The sequence below is a fragment of the Oryctolagus cuniculus genome, chromosome 7 (assembly GCF_964237555.1).
Source record: "Oryctolagus cuniculus chromosome 7, mOryCun1.1, whole genome shotgun sequence".
Lineage (NCBI taxonomy): Eukaryota > Metazoa > Chordata > Mammalia > Lagomorpha > Leporidae > Oryctolagus > Oryctolagus cuniculus.
The window spans coordinates 125928667-125949442 of NC_091438.1; the positions used below are offsets into that span (position 1 = coordinate 125928667).

A 20776-nucleotide genomic window follows, 5' to 3' on the forward strand; every position below is an offset into this window, starting at 1 on the left:
CAGCTCATAAAATTTTCTTCCATTGTTACCCAAGGTGGATCCTCCAGGTTAATCAACTCTGGGTGTTGAGAGTCCAAGTATGTCCTCACCCTTCATCCCCTGACATAAACTGGGGCAAAAGGTCTCAAGCTAGTCATGGGAGCTCACTGCCATTACCACCCCAAGTGTAGTGACTGAAAAAAGGGAGCTGAGTCATGTAAGTAAAAGGCCAATGTCTCAGTCCTGGTGGAGTGATAACGGTGGAGACCTGACATTGACTAAAGACACAGAGAAAATGAGGAGGAAAACTGGATATCCACATGTAAAACAATGATGCTGGACTATAATCTACAAAGATTAGTAAATAGGCAATAATCAATGACAGGTTAACTCTTTACAGAAGGTCCCATTATCTGTTCTTTAGGTTGACTAACCTGACCATCTCTACAGAACCACTAAATTGATCTCCAGAACTTGACCCAGTGCAATGGGTCATATTAATGCATCAGTCTGGAATGGCTAAGAAAGAAAGACAAGTTAAATTGCCCCTTTTGCTTTTTATTTATTTTATGTATTTTTATTTATATAAATGGAAGAAATTTCATGTTTTTCATATACGCAGTTTTAAGAGCAAAATGATACTTCCTATCATACTGCCTCTCCCTTTTTCACTCCTAATCTCCCGCCTCCTTCTTATTTTTCTTTTAATTTTTACAATAACATAATTGCAACTTTCTTTATAATCACAAACTGAACCCTCCACTATAAAAAGAAATCAACCTCTAGGAGGTAGAAAAACCACAGATCCTCAAGAGTATAGACAAGGGCTATAAACAATAATCAAATCTCAAAATGTCAATTTCACTCATATACATTACATTTTTTGTACTCTGTATTAGTTATGATAAATCATGAAAAACATGATATTTGTCTTTTGGGACTGACTTATTTCACTAAGTGAATGGTCTCCAGTGGCATCCATTTCATTCTTTTTTGTGGATGAATGTATTCCTACCTGTATATATACCACAATTTCTTTACTTAATCATCAGTTGATGGACACCTGGTTTGATTCCATATCTTTTTTTTTTTTTAGTTTTAGTAGTTTTTATAATTTTAAGAGCATTTTCTGTGTAAATATTATTGGCAATTGTGAATTGAAGGCATTTTATTCCTTCTTTTGAATTTAAGATTCCTTTATTTCCTTGTCTTGTATGATTGCACTGGCTAGATCTCCAAACAAAAAGAAGTTGAAAGAAGTAACAAGATCAGACATTGTGGCCTTGTTATTGACCTTATCTAGTCTGCCATTAGCCACAGGTTCTTCCTAGATGCCTTTTATAACTATGACTAGTTGATTGAGAAATTGTTATTAGCAAGGTATAGCAGATGCCAAATGTTCTTTCTGCATCTGTTTAAATGATATGACTTTTCTTTTAGTCTATTAAAATGGGCAGTTCCATTTATAGATGTCTTTGATGTATTTGCTCAAAATTTTTTTAAACTTTTATTTAGTAAATATAAATTTCCAAAGTACAGTTTATGGATTACAATGGCTCCCCCCCGCCATAATTTTCCTCCCACTCGCACCCCTCCCATCTCCCGCTCCCTCTCCCATTCCATTCACATCAAGATTCATTTTCAATTATCTTTATACACAGAAGATCGATTTAGTATATATTAAGTAAAGATTTCATCAGTTTGCACCCACACAGAAACACAAAGTGTAGAATACTGTTTCAGTACTAGTTATAGCATTACTTCACATTGGACAACACATTAAGGACAGATCCCACATGAGAAGTAAGTACACAGTGACTCTTGTTGTTGACTTAACAATTTGACACTCTTGTTTATGGCGTCAGTAATCTCCCTAGGCTCTAGTCATGAGTTGCCAAGGCTATGGAAGCCTTTTGAGTTCGCTGACTTCAATCTTATTCTGACAGGGTCATAGTCAAAGTGGAAGTTCTCTCCTCCCTTCAGAGAAAGGTACCTCCTTCTTTGAGGGCCCCATTCTTTCCACTGGGATCTCACTCACAGAGATCTTTCATTTAGGTATTCTTTTTTTTTCCCAGAGTGTCTTGGCTTTCCATGCTTAAAATACTTTCATGGGCTCTTCAGCCAGATCCTGTGGGGAGCAACTCGGACTAGACTAAGTTACTGGAATTAAGACTTATTCTATGCATCTGCTCTCCCACAATATGGCGCTGGGAGAGAAGAAAACAGCTTCTACACAGCTGCCTCCAGTTCAGCCAATAAACTGTAGGACTTGCTCCTGATTGGAGGAGAGCAGCGTACTCGGCATGTGGGCAGCCGAGTTAGGATTGGTGGAAGAGGACTATAAAGGAGGAGAGAGACGGCATGCACCAGGAACATCTAAGGGGAACATCTAAGGGGAACACCTGTGCAGCCCCCGAGAGAGCCGGCCGGCGGTGTGCCGCTCCCCTGCGGAAGTGGGGAATGTGGCCAGGGGGAACTGCCCTTCCACGGAGGTGGAAGGGATGGCAGCCAACCCGGGAAGAACCAGCAGCAAACCCGGGGAGGGCCGAGCAGACGAAAGAACAGCGCAGGGTCCTGTGTCGTTCCTCCACGAAGAGGGGGAGCGACATAATGGTGCCGTGACTCGGATAGGAAGCCTAGGCAGGGTCTAGTGTCGTTCCTCCACGAAGAGGGGGAGCGACAAGATCCGAATGCTTTAAGGGCTGATTCTGAGGCCAGAGTGCTATTTAGGACATCTGCCATTCTATGAGTCTGCTGTGTATCCCGCTTCCCATGTTGGATCATTCTCTCCCTTTTTGATTCTATCAGTTAGTATTAGCAGACACTAGTCTTGTTTGTGTGATCCCTTTCACTCTTAGACCTATCAGTGTGATCAATTGTGAACTGAAATTGAACACTTGGACTAGTGAGATGGCAATGGTACGTGCCACCTTGATGGGATTGTATTGGAATCCCCTGGCACATTTCTAACTCCACCATTCGGGGCAAGTCTGATTGAGCATGTCCCAAATTGTACATCTCCTCCCTCTCTTATTCCCACTCTTACCTTTAACAGGGATCATTTTTCAGTTAAAATTTAAACACCTAAGAATAATTGTGTGTTAATTACAGAGTTCAACCAATAGTACTAGAACAAAAAAAATACTAAAAGGGATAAAGTATTACATTGTATATCAACAGTCAGGACAAGGGCTGATCAAGTCACTGTTCCTCATAGTGTCCATTTCACTTCAACAGGTTTCCCCTTTGGTGCTCAGTTAGTTGTCGACGATCAGAGAGAACATATGATATTTGTCCCTTTGGGACTGGCTTAATTCACTCAGCATAATGTTTTCCAGATTCCTCCATCTTGTTGCAAATGACCGGGTTTCGTTGTTTTTGACTGCTGTATAGTATCCTATAGAGTATATGTCCCATAATTTCTTTATCCAGTCTACTGTTGATGGGCATTTGGGTTGGTTCCAGGTCTTAGCTATTGTGAATTGAGCTGCAATAAACATTAATGTGCAGACAGCTTGTTTGTTTGCCAATTTTACTTCCTTTGGGTAAATTCCAAAGAGTGGTATGGCTGGGTTGTATGGTAGGGTTATATTCAGGTTTCTGAGGAATCTCCAGACTAACTTCCACAGTGGCTTAACCAGTTTGCATTCCCACCAACAGTGGGTTAGTGTCCCTTTTTCTTCACATACTCTCCAGCATCTATTGTTGGTAGATTTCTGAATGTGAACCATTCTCACCGGGGTGAGGTGAAACCTCATTGTGCTTTTGATTTGCATTTCCCTGATTGCTAGTGATCTTGAACATTTTTTCATGTGCCTGTTTGCCATTTGGATTTCCTCTTTTGAAAAATGTCTATTGAGGTCCTTGGCCCATCTCTTAAGTGGGTTGTTTGTTTTGATCTTGTGGAGTTTCTTGATTTCTTTGTAGATTCTGGTTATTAACCCTTTATCTGTTGCATAGTTTGCAAATATTTTTCCCATTCTGTCGGTTGCCTCTTCACTTTCCTGACTGTTTCTTTTGAAGTACAGAAACTTCTCAATTTGATGTAATCCCAAATGTTAATTTTGTCTTTGACTGCCTGTGCTTCTGGATCTTTTCCAAGAAGTCTTTGCCTGTACCTATATCTTGGAGGGTTTCTCCAATGTTCTCTAATAATTTGATGGTGTCCGGTCATAGATTTAGATCTTTAATCCATGTTGAGTGGATGTTTGTGTAAGGTGAAAGGTAGGGGTCTTGCTTCATGATTCTGCATGTGGAAATCCAATTTTCCCAGCACCATTTATTGAATAGACTGTCCTTACTCCAGGGATTGGTTTTGGATCCTTGATCAAATATGAGTTGGCTGTAGATGTTTGGGTTTATTTCTGGTGTTTCTATTCTGTTCCATTGGTCTATCCATCTGTTTCTGTACCAGTACCATGCTGTTTTGATAACAACTGCCCTGTAGTATGTCCTGAAATCTGGTATTGAGATGCCTCCAGCTTTGTTTTTGTTGTACAAGATTGCTTTAGCTATTGGAGGTCTCCTGTGCCTCCATATGAATTTCAGCATCCTTTTTTCCAGATCTGAGAAGAATATCTTTGGTATTTTGATTGGTATTGCATTGAATCCAAAATTGCTTTTGGGAGAATGGACATTTTGATGATATTGATTCTTCCAATCCATGAGCATGAAAGATTTTTCCATTTCTTGGTATCCTCTTCTATTTCTTTTTATAAAGTTTTGTAATTTTCATCGTAGAGATCTTTAAAGTCCTTGGTTAAGTTTATTCCAAGGTATTTGATTGTTTTTGTAGCTATTGTGAATGGGATTGATCTTAGAAGTTCTTCCTCGGCCGTGGCATTGCCTGTGTATACAAAGCCCGTTGGTTTTTGTGCATTGATTTTATATCCTGCTACTTTACCAAACTCTTCTAAGAGTTCCAATAGTCTCTTAGTAGGGTTCTTTGGATCCCCTAAATAAAGTACCATATCATCTGCAAAGAGGGATAGTTTGAGTTCTTCCTTCCCAATTTGTATCCCTTTAATTTCTTTTTCTTGCCTAATAGCTCTGGCTAAAACTTCCAGAACTATATTGAATAGCAGTGGTGAGAGTGGGCATCCCTGTGTGGTACTAGATCTCAGTGGAAATGCTTCCAACTTTTCCCCATTCAATAGGATGCAAACTGTGGGTTTTTCATAAATTGCTTTGATTGTATTGAGGACTGTTCCTTCCATACCCAGTTTGCTTAGAGTTTTCATCATGAAAGGGTGTTGTATTTTATCAAATGCTTTCTCTGCATGTATTGAGATAATCATATGGTTTTTCTTCTGCAGTCTGTTAATGTGGTATATCACATTGATTGTTTTCCGAACATTAAACCATCCCTGCATACCAGGGATAAATCCCACTTGGTCTGGGTGGATGATCTTTCTGATGTGTTGTTGCATTCTATTGGCAAGAATTTTATTGAGGATTTTTGCATCTATGTTCATCAGGGATATTGGTCTGTAATTCTCTTTCTCTGCTACATCTTTTTCAGGTTTAGGAATTAAGGGGATGCTGGCTTCATAGAAAGAACTTGGGAGGATTCCTTCTTTTTGGATTGTTCTGAATAGTTTGAGAAGAATTGGAGTTAGTTCTTCTTTAAATGTCTGGTAGAATTCAGCAGTGAATCCATCTGTTCCTGGACTTTTCTTTGTTGGGAGGGCCTTTATTACTGTTTCAATCTGCCTCAGTTATGGGTCTGTTTAGGTTTTCGATGCCTTTGTGGTTCAATTTAGGTAGGTTGCATGTGTCCAGGAATCTATCCATTTCTGATAGGTTTTCCTGTTTGCTGGCATACAGGTCCTTGTAGTAATTTCTGATGATTCTTTTTATTTCTGTGGTGTCTGTTGTTACATTCCCTTTTGCATCTCTGATTTTATTGATTTGGGTCTTTTCTTTTTTTAGTTAGTTGGGCCAATGGGGTGTCAATTTTGTTTATTTTTTCAAAAAACCAGCTCTTCGCTTGGCTGATTTTTTGTGGATTCAATCCTGTTGATTTCTTCTCTGAGTTTAATTATTTCTCTTCTCCTATTAGATTTGGGTCTGGTTTGCTGCAGATTTTCTAGATTCTTGAGATGAATTGAAAGCTCATTTATTTGGTGCCTTTCCAATTTCTTGATGTAGGCATATATTGCTATAAACTTTCCTCTCAACACTGCTTTTGCTGTATCCCATAAGTTTTGGTATGTTGTGCTGTTATCCTCATTTACTTCCAGAAAATTTTTGATTTCTCTTTTGATTTCTTCTATGACCCAGTGTTCATTCAGGAGCATGTTGTTCAGTTTCCATGTGTATGCAAATGCTCTAGGGACTCCTGAGTTGCTAATTTCCAACTTCATTCCATTGTGGTCTGAGAAGATGCATGGTATGATCTCAATTTTTTTGAATTTGCTGAGACTTGCTTTATGGCCTAGTATGTGGTCAATCCTAGAGAAGGTTCCATGTACTGCTGAGAAGAATGTAAATTCTTTATGTGTAGGATGAAAATTTCTGTAGATATCTGTTAGATCCATTTGGGCTATAGTGTCATTTAAATCTACTGTTTCCTTGTTGATCTTCTGTCCTGTTGATCTGTCTGTTTCTGAATGTGGAGTATTGAAGTCCCCCAATACTATCGTATTGGAGTTTAAGTCTCCCTTTAAGTCTCTTAACATATCTTTTAAATAAACCGGTGCCCTGTAATTAGGTGCATATACGTTTATAATAGTTACATCTTGCTGTTGAATTGATCCCTTAATCATTATATAGTACCCCTCTTTGTCTCTCTTAACAGTTTTTGTATTAAAGTTTATGTTGTCCGATATTAAGATGGCTACGCCCGCTCTTTTTTCATTTCTGTTGGCATGGAATATCTTTTTCCAACCTTTCACTTTCAGTCTGTATGCATCTTTGTTGGAAGGATGTGTTTCTTGTAAGCAGCAAATAGATGGGTTTTTTCCTTAACCTAATCAGCCAATCTGTGTCTTTTGACTGGATAGGCCATTAATGTTCAATGTGAATATTGATAAGTAGTCATTTTGCCCTGCCATTTGCCAAAGATATTTTCTAATACATGCTTTGAACTTCCTGTGATATTTTACTGGGAGGTTTTCTTCCTTTACCTTCTTTCATATTGATGGCCATGTTTCTGTGTTTCTGTGTGTAACATATCTTTAAGCATCTTTTGCAGGTCTGGACAAGTGTTGACAAATTCTTTCAATTTCTCTTTGCTATGAAAGGTCTTTATTTCACCTTCATTCACAAATGAGAGCTTTGCAGGATATAATATTCTGGGCTGGCAGTTTTTCTCTCTTAATACCTGGGCTATATCTCGCCATTCCCTTCTAGCTTGTAGGGTTTCTGATGAGAAATCTGCTGTGAGTCCAATTGGAAATCCTCTGAGAGTAATCTGACATTTCTCTCTTGCACATTTCAGAATCTTTTCTTTATGTTTCACTGTGGTGAGTTTGATTAAAACTTGTCGTGGTGAGGATCTCTTTTGGTCAGGTTTACTAGGGATTCTATGAGCTTCCTGTACTTGGATGTCTCTGTCCTTCTCCAAACCTGGGAAGTTCTCTGCAAGTATCTCACTAAAAAGGCCTTCTAATCCTTTCTCTCCATGCCTTCAGGAACTCCTAGAACCTGAATGTTGGATTTTTTAATAGTATCCTGTAGATTCCCAACAATATTTTTTAGATTTCTAATTTCCTCTTCTTTTCTTTGGCTTGACTGTATACATTCCTGTGCTCTGTCTTCTAAATCTGATATTCTCTCGTCTATCTCCCTGATTCTGTTTTTAAGACTCTCAAATGTGTTTGTCATTTGTTCTATTGAATTCTTCATTTCATTTTGATTTCTCTTCAATATCTCAATTTCATGTTCTATTAAATTCCTCATTTCATTTTGATTCCCCCTTAAGATTTCATTTTCATGGTATAGATTTTCTGTCCTGTCCTGTATGGATTTCTGTAGTTCATGTATTCATTTTTGGTAACTTCTAAATGTTCTTATCATAATTTTTTGAAATCCATATCTTGCATTTCTTCTATTTCATCATCTTCATAATCTTGTATTGGAGTGTCATGTTCATTTGGGAGCATCATGTTGTTTTCCTTGTTCTTGTTTCCTCAGTTTCTGCATTTGTTGTTTGGCATTGTGGAGAAATTCCTTGGTTTATTATTCTTTTTTTCTCGCTATGGTGGCTTTTCTCATTATACTAAGACTCTAGATTAAGAGGACTGTCTGCTTTTGGTGAATCTCTAGAGGCTTGTGATGGGTGTGGCCAAAAAGCTCTGTTCAGTTCTTCAGGGTTAAGGGTGTGCCAAAGATGACACACCCAGGTTTGGCATGATAAATCTTCTCTCTCTCTCTCTTTTTTTATTCAGAAAGGAAGTAATTCCACTCAGCTAAGCTCTTCTCCTTGATGGCAATCTGTGCCTGAGCGCTAGCCCCAGTGGGTATAATATTTGTCTGTTCTGTCCCAAGGACCACACAAAGGATCTGTGCAGTCCTAAGTGTAAGTTCAGATTCCCCTGCAATGTCTCCCCTCAGGTTGCCAAGGTGTGGCGTTTCCCAGTGAGATCACGTCTCAGCCACACCATGAATTCTCCCATGCACCCTCAGTGTTGTTGTTGTTGTTGTTTTCCACAGTCCCGGTTCATAAGCTCCACACATTCACTAGATCTTAATCTCCGGTTATTTCTCCCCACCAGAGTCAAGTTTTTCTGCTTGACTGAGGGTGGGCACAGCCCCAAGCTGATGCAGCTGTTACATATGTCCAAAATGGCACCTGCTCTATTGTCTTTCCTGCCTCTTTAAGGTGAGTGGAGTGGAGAGAGAGAATCATGTCCGTATCGGTCCCTTTTATTTTTTTTCTTTCCTCTATTTAGGCTGGTGTACTTTCCCCCACAGGGCTTCAAGCCTTGCTCCCTCTAGGTTCTTCCTGCTGCTTTTCCACCAGTGTCTCCTGCTACTGCAGCTTCTCCTCACCTCCCTTTCCAGTGCTGGTGTATAGACTTAGTGGCTGGGGTCCCAAGCCATGGGTGCCTGTGCCCTCCACATAGGTCCACCATGTCCAACTAATTCTGGAAGTGTTTCCTCTGCAGTTTTTTCCCTAACTCTTCCCTGAAACTACAGTATCTCCACTTTTATTAAACTATCTTTTCCTGGACTATCAGTGCACTCCCTCCCTATTCCGCCATCTTGGAACTCCAACCTGGTTGAACTCTTTAACACACAATTATTCTTAGGTGTTTAAATTTAACTGAAAAGTGATCCCTGTTAAATATAAGAGTGGAAATAAGAGAAGGAAAAGATGCACAGTTTGGCACAGGCTCACTCGGACTTACCCTTAATGGTAGAGTTATAAATGTGCCAGGGAATTCCAAATCAATCCAATAAAAGTGGCATGCATGTACCAATGCCATCTTACTATTCAAAGTGGGCAGTTTCAGTTCATAATTGATCATAATGATAGGATTAAGTGTCAAAGGGATCACATAAACAAGACTAGTGTCTGCTACTACTGATTGAATTAAAAAGGAGAGTACAATGCAACATGGGAAGTGGGATACACAGCAGACTCATAGAATGGCAGATGCCCTAAACAGCACTCTGGCCTCAGAATCAGCCCTTAAGGCATTCAGATCTGGCTAAAAAGCCCATGAGAGTTTCTCAGGCATGGAAAGCCAAGACACTCTGGCAAAAAAAAAAAAAATGACCTAAATGAAATCTCTGTGAGTGAGATCCCAGCAGAAAGAACGGGCCATCCAAGAAGGAGGTACCTTTCTCTGAAGGGAAGAGAGAACTTCCACTTTGATTATGGCCTTCTCTAAATAAGGTCAAAGTTTTGGAACTCAAGAGGCTTCCATAGCCTTGGCAGCTCATGACAAGAGCCTCGGGTGATTACTGATGTCATAAATAAAAGTGTCAGTTGTTAAATCAACAACAGGAGTCTCTATATACTTGCTCCCCATGAGAATCTCTGTCCTTAATGTGTTGTACTATGCAAATTAATGGTAAAACTACTACTCCAATAGTATTTTATACTTTGTGTATCTGTGTGGATGCAAACTGTTGAAATCTTTACTTAGTATATACCAACTTGATCTTCTGTATATAAAGATAATTGAAAATGAATCTTGATGAAGAATGGATGGGACAGTGAGTGGGAAATGGGATGGTTGTAGGTGGGAGGGAGGTTATGGGGGGAAAAGCCGCTATAATCCAAAAGTTGTACTTTCTAAATTTATATTTATTAAATAAAAGTTTTTTTTTTTTTTTTTTATAGGCAGAGTGGACAGTGAGAGAGAGAGACAGAGAGAGAAAGGTCTTCCCTTGCCGTTGGTTCACCCTCCAATGGCCGCCGCTGCAGCCGGCACACCGCGCTGATCCGATGGCAGGAGCCAGGATCCAGGTGCTTTTTCCTGGTCTCCCATGGGGTGCAGGGCCCAAGCACCTGGGCCATCCTCCACTGCACTCCCTGGCCATAGCAGAGAGCTGGCCTGGAAGAGGGGCAACCGGGACAGAATCCGGCGCCCCGACCGGGACTAGAACCCGGTGTGCCGGCGCCGCAAGGTGGAGGATTAGCCTATTGAGCCACGGCGCCGGCTATATTTATTAAATAAAAGTTTTTAAAAATAAAATAAAATAAAAATGTTTCCACTTTCTCAAAAAAAAAAAAAAAAAGAAGAAGAAGAAGAAGTTGTGAGTAACATGAAGAGGGGAAAGTGAGTATATTCCTGGCCATTACCACTATCAGCATTTATCTCCCCATTTCTCCAGGCGGATCATTCAGGGTTAACCAGCTCTGAGAGCGGAAGTCAAGCTCTTCCCTCTGTCACCCTGCCCCCAGACGGGCGGTACAATTCTGGACATAGGAAAGAGTCATCAACAGGGTTCAGTGACAAGTAGGGTCAACCACAGGTCCAGAGCCGCTGCACCATGAGCGTGTCTGCACTGAACCCCACCCGGCTCCCGGGCAGCCTCTCCGGGCTCCTCCAAGTGGCGGCCCTGCTGGGCCTGCTCCTGCTGCTGCTCAAGGCAGCTCAGCTCTACCTGCACTGCCAGTGGCTGTTCAGAGCCCTCCAGCAGTTCCCGTGCCCACCCTCCCACTGGCTCCTGGGGCACAGCAGAGAGGTAGGAAGGAGTGGGACAGGGACCGGGAGGCAGGGGTGGCTGGGCTCTCAGAGTCTGCTCAGCAGGGGTCCACAGGGCACAGGCTGTTGTGTGATGAGCACGCAGGCTGTGAGGAACACAGAGCTCACCTCTTGGGTCTGGGTTCATCCCAGCGACAGGGAGCTCACTCCCTCACAGGAAATCCACCCTGCTATGACGCAGCCATCATGCATGACTTCCTCATTTGGTCCTGGCAGCCCTGGACATGGAGGGCATGACTGCTCCTGCCTGAGTCTCCCTCCTCCAGGCTGAGCACCCCCTGCAGCCCTAGCTGTTCTCAAAACAGGCTTCTAGAATCTTCTTTACCCCAGTCACTCAACACCATTCTCTGTGTGTGATCTGTTGATTGTCTGGAGACAGACATCAGTCTGAAGGAATCCTGCTCTGTGGGGGTCATGGGGTGCAGCGATGATAGATGGGAGTCTCAGAAGGATCCAGGACACAGGGAGGGCTCACTCTGCTGCGGTGAAAGTGGTGTCACCGCACACCCTGGACTGTGAGCTCCTTGGAGCTGAGTGCACCATCCCCTCCCTGCACCCCAGTGCCCAGCACTGAGGCGCTCAGCACTGGCGTCTGGACAGACGGAGGAAGGAAGGAAAGAAGCAGCTGGAGGGACAGGGTCACCCCCACACTGGCCGCCCCGGGGTGGGGATGCGGACCCAGGTGAGGAGCCTCGCAGAGACGGGTCATCCAGGGTCGGTGCATGGGGCAGATGTTGGCAGACGGGAGTTTGCAGGCACTGAGGCCTCTTGCTTCTCTTGTTACCGGCAGAAGGGGCCAAATATGGAGACCAGAAACATCCAACCTCCCCTCCATAACCCTGTCCTCTTCTGTCCCACTGCCCTGTTCTACACCACATTATTCATTAACACCCCTACCTGTCCATGCATTTTTACCTCTGGGCCTCTGCTCACCCTGTGCTCTTGGCTTGGAATAACCTTGCCTCCCAGTGTCCAACCTGCCAATGCCCAGCCCCAAGCCACGTCCTGGAAGAAGTTTCCCGGGTCTTTCAGGAATGGAGGGGCGACTCCTTCCTATGCACTGTCCTCCTCATGGGACAGCGCAGTGACAACTTGATTCAGGTGTTTCCCTGCAGCGTCCTAGCTGGGAGCTCCTTCTGGGTGGGATCATCTGACTCACGTTTGTAACCATGGAGACTCAATGAGTGAATGAGCACGCGACGAGGAAGGGCTTTCTAGTGTCCGGGTCTGAGTCAGCCCCCTCTCCAGGGCTTCCCCGATGCTTGGACTTCCTTCCATCCCAATAGTAATGTCCTGTGCTGTGGTCTCCCAAGCTTCCTGTCTGTCCGACGAGGCTGTGAGCTCTAGACAGCTGAGGATCCATGACCACACCTCCATCCAGTGCCTGACCCTGTGCTTGGCACCGAAGTGCTTGGTGATGAAGGAACCTGTTCCACGACAGGGCCAGTTTCCTCAGGGCTGGTGACAATGGTGTCAGAAAGCTGTGTGGGGCTGGATACTTCCACGGCAAGCTGATGTCAGTTCCATAGAAGCAGCAGAAATGAAGAACTGAAATTCCTGCACGGATTCCAGATGCGCTGGGTGTGGAAAGCTGAGGGGGAGGCCCTCGCTCAGCAGCGGAGAGGAGGAACAGCTGGGCGGATAGAAGTGTGTGTGCACAGGCCAGCGAGTGTGCAGGTGCAGCCATGGCGGGGCAGCAGCAGACCAGCAGAAGCCTCAGGGCTGGAACAGATGGGTCACACAGCCGTGGGCACGAGAGAGGAAGGACGAGAGTCGAAACCAGAAAGCCAAGGACTTTGTGATCCACATCTAAGACTTTCGCAAAATGACTCCAGGCTGTGGGGAACTCACAAAAGATTCTTTTTGATGGGAAGTGAAAATGAGAATACAAAACCCAAATCTCAAAATCATTATTTATACATCCAGATGTTGTGCAAGAAATCTGTATATATTTAACATGTGGAATGACATTAAATGTGTAATCTCTATTTAATCTTTTTACATGTAGCCATATATTTCATCTTAATAAATATGTGTATGTTTGCAGGAATAATGTGGAAACTATAACAACCAGTATGGTGATATAAAATTAGTGTATAAACTTAACATTTTAATGTAATCTATTTTATTCTATGAGTAAACTGAATTATGTTACACAGCTGCCTACCAGGAGACATAGTTGTTCTGTAATTGTCCATGGAAACCGTTGCACTGAGAGTTTCCAAGGTTCTGCACAACGTGGGCACAGTGCCTGACTTAAGCTTGCAGGTGATGTGGAGGGCGAGCCCATAGCTCTGCTCAAGAGGGAGGCCACATATGGCCTTGGGCCAAGTTCTGGTGAGACAGCAAGGCCCTGGATGAGGCAGTTAGGCCTTTGGAGCAGGGGTTAAGACCCCACTGGGGCTGCCCACATCCTGTACCAGGGTGCCTGAATTGGGTACTGGTTCAGCTCCTGACTCCAGCTCTCTGCTGCTCTGCGCCATAGAAAGCTCCAGTTGTCAGGTCTTTCCCTACAAGCTATGCAGGAAAACTGGATTGAGTTGATGGCACCTGGTCTGGCCAGTCCCAAATAAGCTAAATAAAGCAAGAATATAAATCCCAGTCCTCCCAGGTCATAAAAACTTCCAAGTTCTGACTTCTACTGGTAGAACCAGAGATGTTTTCCTGTGGTTGTCTTCCACTCCAAGGCCTAGAGTTAAAGAAAACTTTTCATTGTTTTGTCTTTCACTTGGGAACAGTTCCAGAAGAACCAGGAGCTGCCACAGATTCTGAAATGGCTAGAGAAATTTCCCAGTGCCTTCCCACAGTGGCTGTGGGGGAGCAACGTCCGAGTTCAGCTCTACGACCCGGACTACATGAAGGTGATGCTGGGCAGATCAGGTGAGGATGAAACCTCACTCCAGCTAAAGGGGCCCTTCTCACTGCAAAGTGCTAATCTGAACACCAATATCTGCCCCTTCCACCAACCATGCACCAAACTCACGACCCAACTTAACGCCAATGCACTGACTCAGTTTACAAAAACCATGATTATTTGCTCAGTGTCTCATGTCCTTTTTGTTGCTGTTGTTTTTAAAAGCAAATTGAGATGACCTGTCATGTAAATTGTCCCAGTTTTGAAAAAAAACTTTTGTATCCATACCAACTTGAGTTTGGAACTTCTAGTGTTGGCTTTCCTGAGTCTTGAGGTGGCCAACCATGATCTATTTGTAGAAAAAAACCCACAAGATTTGTCTTATTCTTTGGCATGGAGGATATAGCCTGTGCTCTTGCTAACTCACCATTCCAGTCCAGTGGGTGTTTGACTGCTGCTGCCTTGAGTCTACCTGCCCAAGCCAAATTGACTTTGAAGACAAAATTGGTCTACAACCATACCACCCTGAACACACCCAACCTCAACTGAAGACAAAATTGAAAGAGGGGAGGGAAGCAAGTAGAAAGTGCTCTGGGACCAACTCCCAACTCACAGCCAACAGAAGTGATGGCAACCCCTGGTCGGATGTCAGCTACCATGGGAGCTGCTTCATTTGGTCATAGCTATTTTCCTGTAAAGCCCTTGCTTACCTTTCAGACCCAAAGGCTCGCAGTGTCTAGGAGTTCTTGGCCCCCTGGATTGGTATGTATGCCTAATGCAGGACAACAGTCCCTTCCCCAGCTAGGGTAGCAGGAGCTCTCACTGCCTCACGGAGAGCAAGGTGCCAGCCGCCACTCTCACGAGCTACGCCCTGATGCCAGCCTCATTTGTCATCTGCCAAGCAGACCCTCAGCCCTTCCTCAGGCTGGTGCGAGCCCCCTGGGACTCAGCACCTGCCACAGCACTGCTCAGTTGTCGCCAGACATTCCCAGCTGGACATTAACTAAGTCCCTCCTAGATCTGCGCCAGCTCTTTGCAGTCTTTATGCCATGCTCACGTACCAGGCCAGGAGGGAAATTCCTCCTTGTGCAGAGCATCATGCCTTCCCTGCCTTTTGTCCAAGACATTCCACTTTCTTCTGAGTTTTTGCTCCCTGTACACTGCTCAGTTCTTTCCAGATTATCCTCGGTGGTTTCTCACATCTAGTATACTACATGTGCACACATACCCGTCTCTGGCCAGGGTACGGTTTGCTCCTGCTGGACGGGCAGACGTGGTTCCAGCACCGGCGCATGCTCACCCCAGCCTTCCACTACGACATCCTGAAGCCCTACGTGGGGCTCATGGCGGACTCCGTCCAAATCATGCTGGTGAGTCTGTCTCTCTCTCTCTCTCACTCTCTCTCTCTCTCTCTCACACACACACACACAAACACACAACCTTCACCTACTCACAGGCTCCACTATCAAACACAAGTGGTGCACAGACAGCCATCACCCTCAGCCCCATGGAATAGCACTCTTAGACCATTAATATGAGAGCAGGGTTCCCCAAAGCAGAGCAAAGACATGATATTGTACTCACTCATTGCTTATTGTACCAAGAGGACCATCTGGGACACAGGACCCTAGCTTCCTCTTTCCAAGTCTTCAACACGGAGGACTAGAGGCATGGTCAATCCTTCGTGACAGCAGGATAGTCTACCGTTGGCTGGCCTGCACAGTGGAAGCTTTACTGGTAGGGCAGATGCTCCGGGATGTCACTCGGCCAGGCTCTGGCCAGGGACCCAAGGCTACTGCATAGATTTGGGAACCCATGAAATGAATGCACAGTAGGTCCACACCCTGCCATACGAACACTCCAATCAGAACTCTGATGTCTGACTCAACCATGCTCAGCAAACATCTTATGAAAGACAATGAATTGAAGTGCCTTTATATCCCCATTAAAAGTGCTACTATATGTCCCATGAGTTTCTTTTGCCTTGACACAACTGTCCCTTAGCAATGGAACTGCCAGGGTCTTGGACTGGCTCAGGTATCAAACACTGAAGAGTTACTCTACTTCTTATCATTAAAGAAAAAAGTTTCTCATAAATCAAAGATTGTAACAGAATTCCAAACTTCAAAATTTAATGTAAACTAATGTAATGTGATGTAATGTAAATTCGGAGGGGCTGGCGCTGTGGCTTACTTGGTTAATCCTCTGCCTGCGGCGCCGGCATCCCATGTGGGCACCGGGTTCTAGTCCCAGTTGGTCTTCTTCTGGTCCAGCTTTCTGCATTGGCCCGAGAAGGCAGTGGAGGATGGCCCAAGTGCTTGGACCCCTGCACCCGCATGGGAGACCAAGAGGAGGCACCTGGCTCCTGGCTTCAGATTGGCGTAGTTCTGGCCGTAGTGGCCATTTGGGGGGTGAACCAAAGGAAGGATGACCTTTCTCTAAGTCTCTCTCTCTCACTGTCTAACTCTATCTGTCAAATAATAAAAAAAAAAAAAAGAGCCTCGGCTCCCTGGCCCAGACCTTGGGTGGGAATCAAGAACAAGGCTCACTCTCCCTACAGGACAAATGGGAGCAGCTGGTCAGCCAGGACTCCTCCCTGGAGGTCTTCCAACACGTCTCCCTGATGACCCTGGACACCATCATGAAGTGCGCCTTCAGCTACCAGGGCAGCGTCCAGCTGGACAGCAGGTCCGTGATGACCTCCACCAGCAGGGTCCTTGGGCTCACCATCAGTGTGCCCGCACCTCCCAGCCAGCCGGGGGTGGGAGGGACTAGCATGCTCACCTCCACAAAAGGCAAGACGCTGACCTAGCCCACACCAAGCTCTAACTGCAGACCAGATTCCCCCTACCTCCACCGCAGATCCCTGATGCCCCCCCTGCCCCGCCCAGCACAGGTGGGAGCCTGGCTCTCCTGCCATCCTACAGAGGCCCCAGGGTCACAAGGACTGCAAACAGGAGTGGTGTGTGTCTCCATGCTGCCTGTCCCCAGTGTGGGGAGGAATCTCCTCCCAGAGCCCCACTCTGCCTGCAGATCAGAGGCCCCTCCACTCTGACCTCATCCACGTCCTCTCCCTCAGGAATTCCCAGTCCTACATCCAGGCTGTTGGGGACCTGAACAACTTGGTGTTTGCCCGGGTGAGGAACGTCTTTCATCAGAGCGACACCATCTACAGGCTGAGCCCTGAAGGCCGCTTGTCCCACCGTGCCTGCCAGCTCGCCCACGAGCACACAGGTGCTGCCTCCTCCTCCTGTGTCCCCCTCCTTAACCAGCACAGCCCAAAGGAGCTGACATCAACTCATAAGGCAGAGCCAGGCACATGCTCCACCTGCAGGAGCTGGGACACACACGCTGGGTACCTCCCTGGTGCAGGGGTCAGGAGCTGAGATGCTGGGGTGCCAGGTGCTGGCAGGGGTTCCCATCACACGGACGATGACTGAATGAGACTCCAGCCCAGCAGCAATCAGCTGAGGCTCCTGGGCTGTGCAATTGCAGGGAGGCCTGCCCCGCATCCCAGGATGCTGGCTCCCACCCCGACCCACACACCCACTCCCACGCTCACCCTGACCTCCAGGGCACCCGGGTTGGGGCAGGTGGGGCTCTCAGCTGCTCCGGTACCCACTGCTCTGGCACAGACCGAGTGATCCAGCAGAGGAAGGTTCAGCTGCAGCAGGAGGGGGAGCTGGAGAAGGTCAGGAGGAAGAGGCGCTTGGACTTCCTGGACGTCCTCCTCTTTGCCAAGGTCAGTGTGTGCAGGGCAGGCCCGAGCTTGGCCTGGAAGCACAGAGCCAGGGACAGAGCAGAGCCCGCACCCTCTCTCCCACTGTGGCCTCCCCCAGATGGAGAACGGGAGCAGCCTGTCCGACCAGGACCTCCGCGCCGAGGTGGACACATTCATGTTCGAGGGCCACGACACCACGGCCAGCGGCGTCTCCTGGATCTTCTATGCCCTGGCCACGCACCCCGAGCATCAGCACCGGTGCCGCGAGGAGATCCAGGGCCTCCTGGGGGACGGAGCCTCCATCACCTGGTGAGTGAGAGCCCAGGGGGCGGTGGGGGAGGGCCCTGCCTGTCTGGGAGGGGAAGCCGTGGGGGCCCAGCCCTGCCTCCTCCTCTGCCTGGGCTTTGTTTCAGGGAGCACCTGGACCAGATGCCCTACACCACCATGTGCATCAAGGAGGCGCTGAGACTCTACCCACCGGTGCCAGGTGTTGGTAGAGACCTCAGCAAGCCTGTCACCTTCCCTGATGGACGCTCCCTCCCCAAGGGTACGAACTGCCCACCCTCACTCATCTAAGCACTCACTGGGAGACAAGAAGATTGGAAATTCAGTCGTGCATCCTCGGTTCTGAATCTCTCTGCTTCTTCCTTTCCTTGTCATCATAAATGATGCATACTTGGTAATTGGATGATGTGCAGGAAATGCTTTGCACAGAGCTTAAACAGAAAAAAATCTCAATAAATACAGGTGCGCCTCTGACAGTATCCATGGGTTTGTAGCATGAACATTCTCGCTCTCTGAGATGTGGAGGCCTGTAGAGGAAATCTACTCAGGGTTCAGGGCCCCACCCCACTGGTCTCTTCTCTTGCTCTCCTCCTGCCCCACAGGCATCACGGTCATGCTCTCCATCTATGGCCTGCATCACAACCCGAAGGTGTGGCCAAACCCAGAGGTAGGAGGGCGCTGGGAGGAGGGCATGGACTGATCCTTCAGACCAACTCCTCCCCCTGCTGCCACTGTGTTCCCTGGGCCCTCAGGGATCGCCCTTGACCTCTGCTCCCTGCAGGTGTTTGACCCTTCCCGCTTCGCACCGGGTTCTGCTCGCCACAGCCACGCTTTCCTGCCCTTCTCAGGAGGATCGAGGTGAGCGTCCCGTGTGCGCTGATGGAGTCGGGGGGTGATGGGGAGTCTCAGGGCTCATCCCCAGTGTCTGTGACCTCCTGCATTCCCACGTGGGATCTTCAGACCTGCCCTCCTGTGTTGGCGTTGCTGGGAGGGAGGCCTTGTGTGGGTGTCTCTGCGAGCCACGTAAGGGGGGGTTTCAGAGCAGTGTCGGGGTGCTCCAAACTTCAGGGTGTCCTGGAGGTCTGCTCGCTGTGGGGGTGTGGCTCTTCTGTGTACATTACACTTCCTGGGTTGCACTTTCCAATGTCTCCTTTTCCCACACACTCTCCAGCCAGATCACGGACCTTTCTGCTTAGTCACTAACCCTTCCAACACCAAACCAAAGGCCCAGATGGCTTGGTTTGCTGCCAGCATCCTCGGGTGCCCTGACTGGCCACAGACTTGAAGGTCGCAGTGGCCTTTCTAGAAAGGGTCCCACTTGGGGCTGTCACCTGACACATTTTCTAGTCTTTTCCAACAGAAGGTTCGCTGTATATTTACGTTAAATATCTGTGTCTATATTCCCCGTTCACGAAACTCTGTACTTGGAGATCACTAAACCATGGTCCATATTCCACACGTTCTACATAAAGATGCACACAATGACTACTTATAAAGGAAAGCCCACTACTGGGTGTATGATACGGCACTGCTACAATTCCTAAGCTTTCTTTTGTTGACTTCAAGTTTCAGTCCATCTTGTTGGAAAAAAATACATGACATTTAAATTATGTTGAGTTTGTAGAGACTTACTTTGTATCCTAATATATGGTCTCTTCTTTTAGATCTAAGAATATTTGGTTTATAAAATCAAGTGTTCCACAGTTAGAAGCATATGCATTTACAACCATTGCGGCTTCTTCTTGAGTTGATCTCTTGATCATGATATAGTGACCTTCCATGTCTTTTTTTACAGTGGTGTGGGTCCCTACAAGGACCTGCTAGTGCAGGGAGAGGGCCAAGGTCACAAGATGGCCAGCTGGCAGGCCCAGCGCAAACAGAGCCCAGCTGTGGCAAACATTGCCTCAGATGACAGTGAGGAGAGGTGGGGGGGGCATGGGCCCCAAGTCCGGGGAGACCAGCCCCTCATATCCAGGGTCCTGGGGACAGGTTGTGCCCTGCTTTTATGTCCCATTTGTGCCTCATGCTGCATGGGCTGGTGTGAGGGTCCACAGCTGAAATGCTGGATCTGGACAGGTTCGAAGGCTGCAGTCTTTGTGACTGTTGGGATCAAAAGTCTGTTGGGGGCCAGCACCGTGGCTCACTAGGCTAATCCTCCGCCTGTGGCACCGGCACCCCGGATTTTAGTCCCGGTTGGGGCGCCGGATCCTAGTCCCAGTTGCTCCTCTTCCAGTCCAGCTCTCTGCTGTGGCCTGGGAAGGCAGTGGAGGATGGCCCAAGTGCTTGGACCCTGCACCCGCATGGGAGACCGGGAGGAAGCACCTGGGTCCTGGCTTTGGATCGGCACAGCACTGGCTGTAGCAGCTATTTGGGGGGTAAACCAACGGAAGGAAGACCTTTCTCTCTGTCTCTCTCTCACTGTCTATAACTCTACCTGTCTAATAAAAAAAAAAAGTCTGTGGGGTCCCAAGGATGGGCTCCTAGGATACTAGAGATTCCCACAGTGGCTCCTTTCTCAAGGTAGAACCACATTCCACTGCATGGCTTCTGGGGGTTGGGAGAAAGACGGGTTGGGAGAAAGACACAGTGAGTCCCTTCTCTGACACAAAGCTACCATGCTTGCTCCAGGTACCTCTCTAACTGGGCTCCGAGCCTCTGGCAAGTGTGGACCAGCCTTACAGCCAGGCTCACCGGTGTACGGCACCCGTGGAGATGGGTTCCACTGAGGCTCCCCTGCATGCCAGTTCTTCAGTGAAGATGCCTCCTGGCCATGGG

General features: G+C 46.6%; 1 pseudogene; it reads left to right on the forward strand.

Annotated features, from left to right (window-relative positions):
- The first annotated feature begins 10901 nt into the window (after positions 1-10901).
- Positions 10902-18863, forward strand: LOC100341018 (cytochrome P450 4A5-like; annotated as a pseudogene).
- The last annotated feature ends 1913 nt before the right edge of the window (positions 18864-20776 follow it).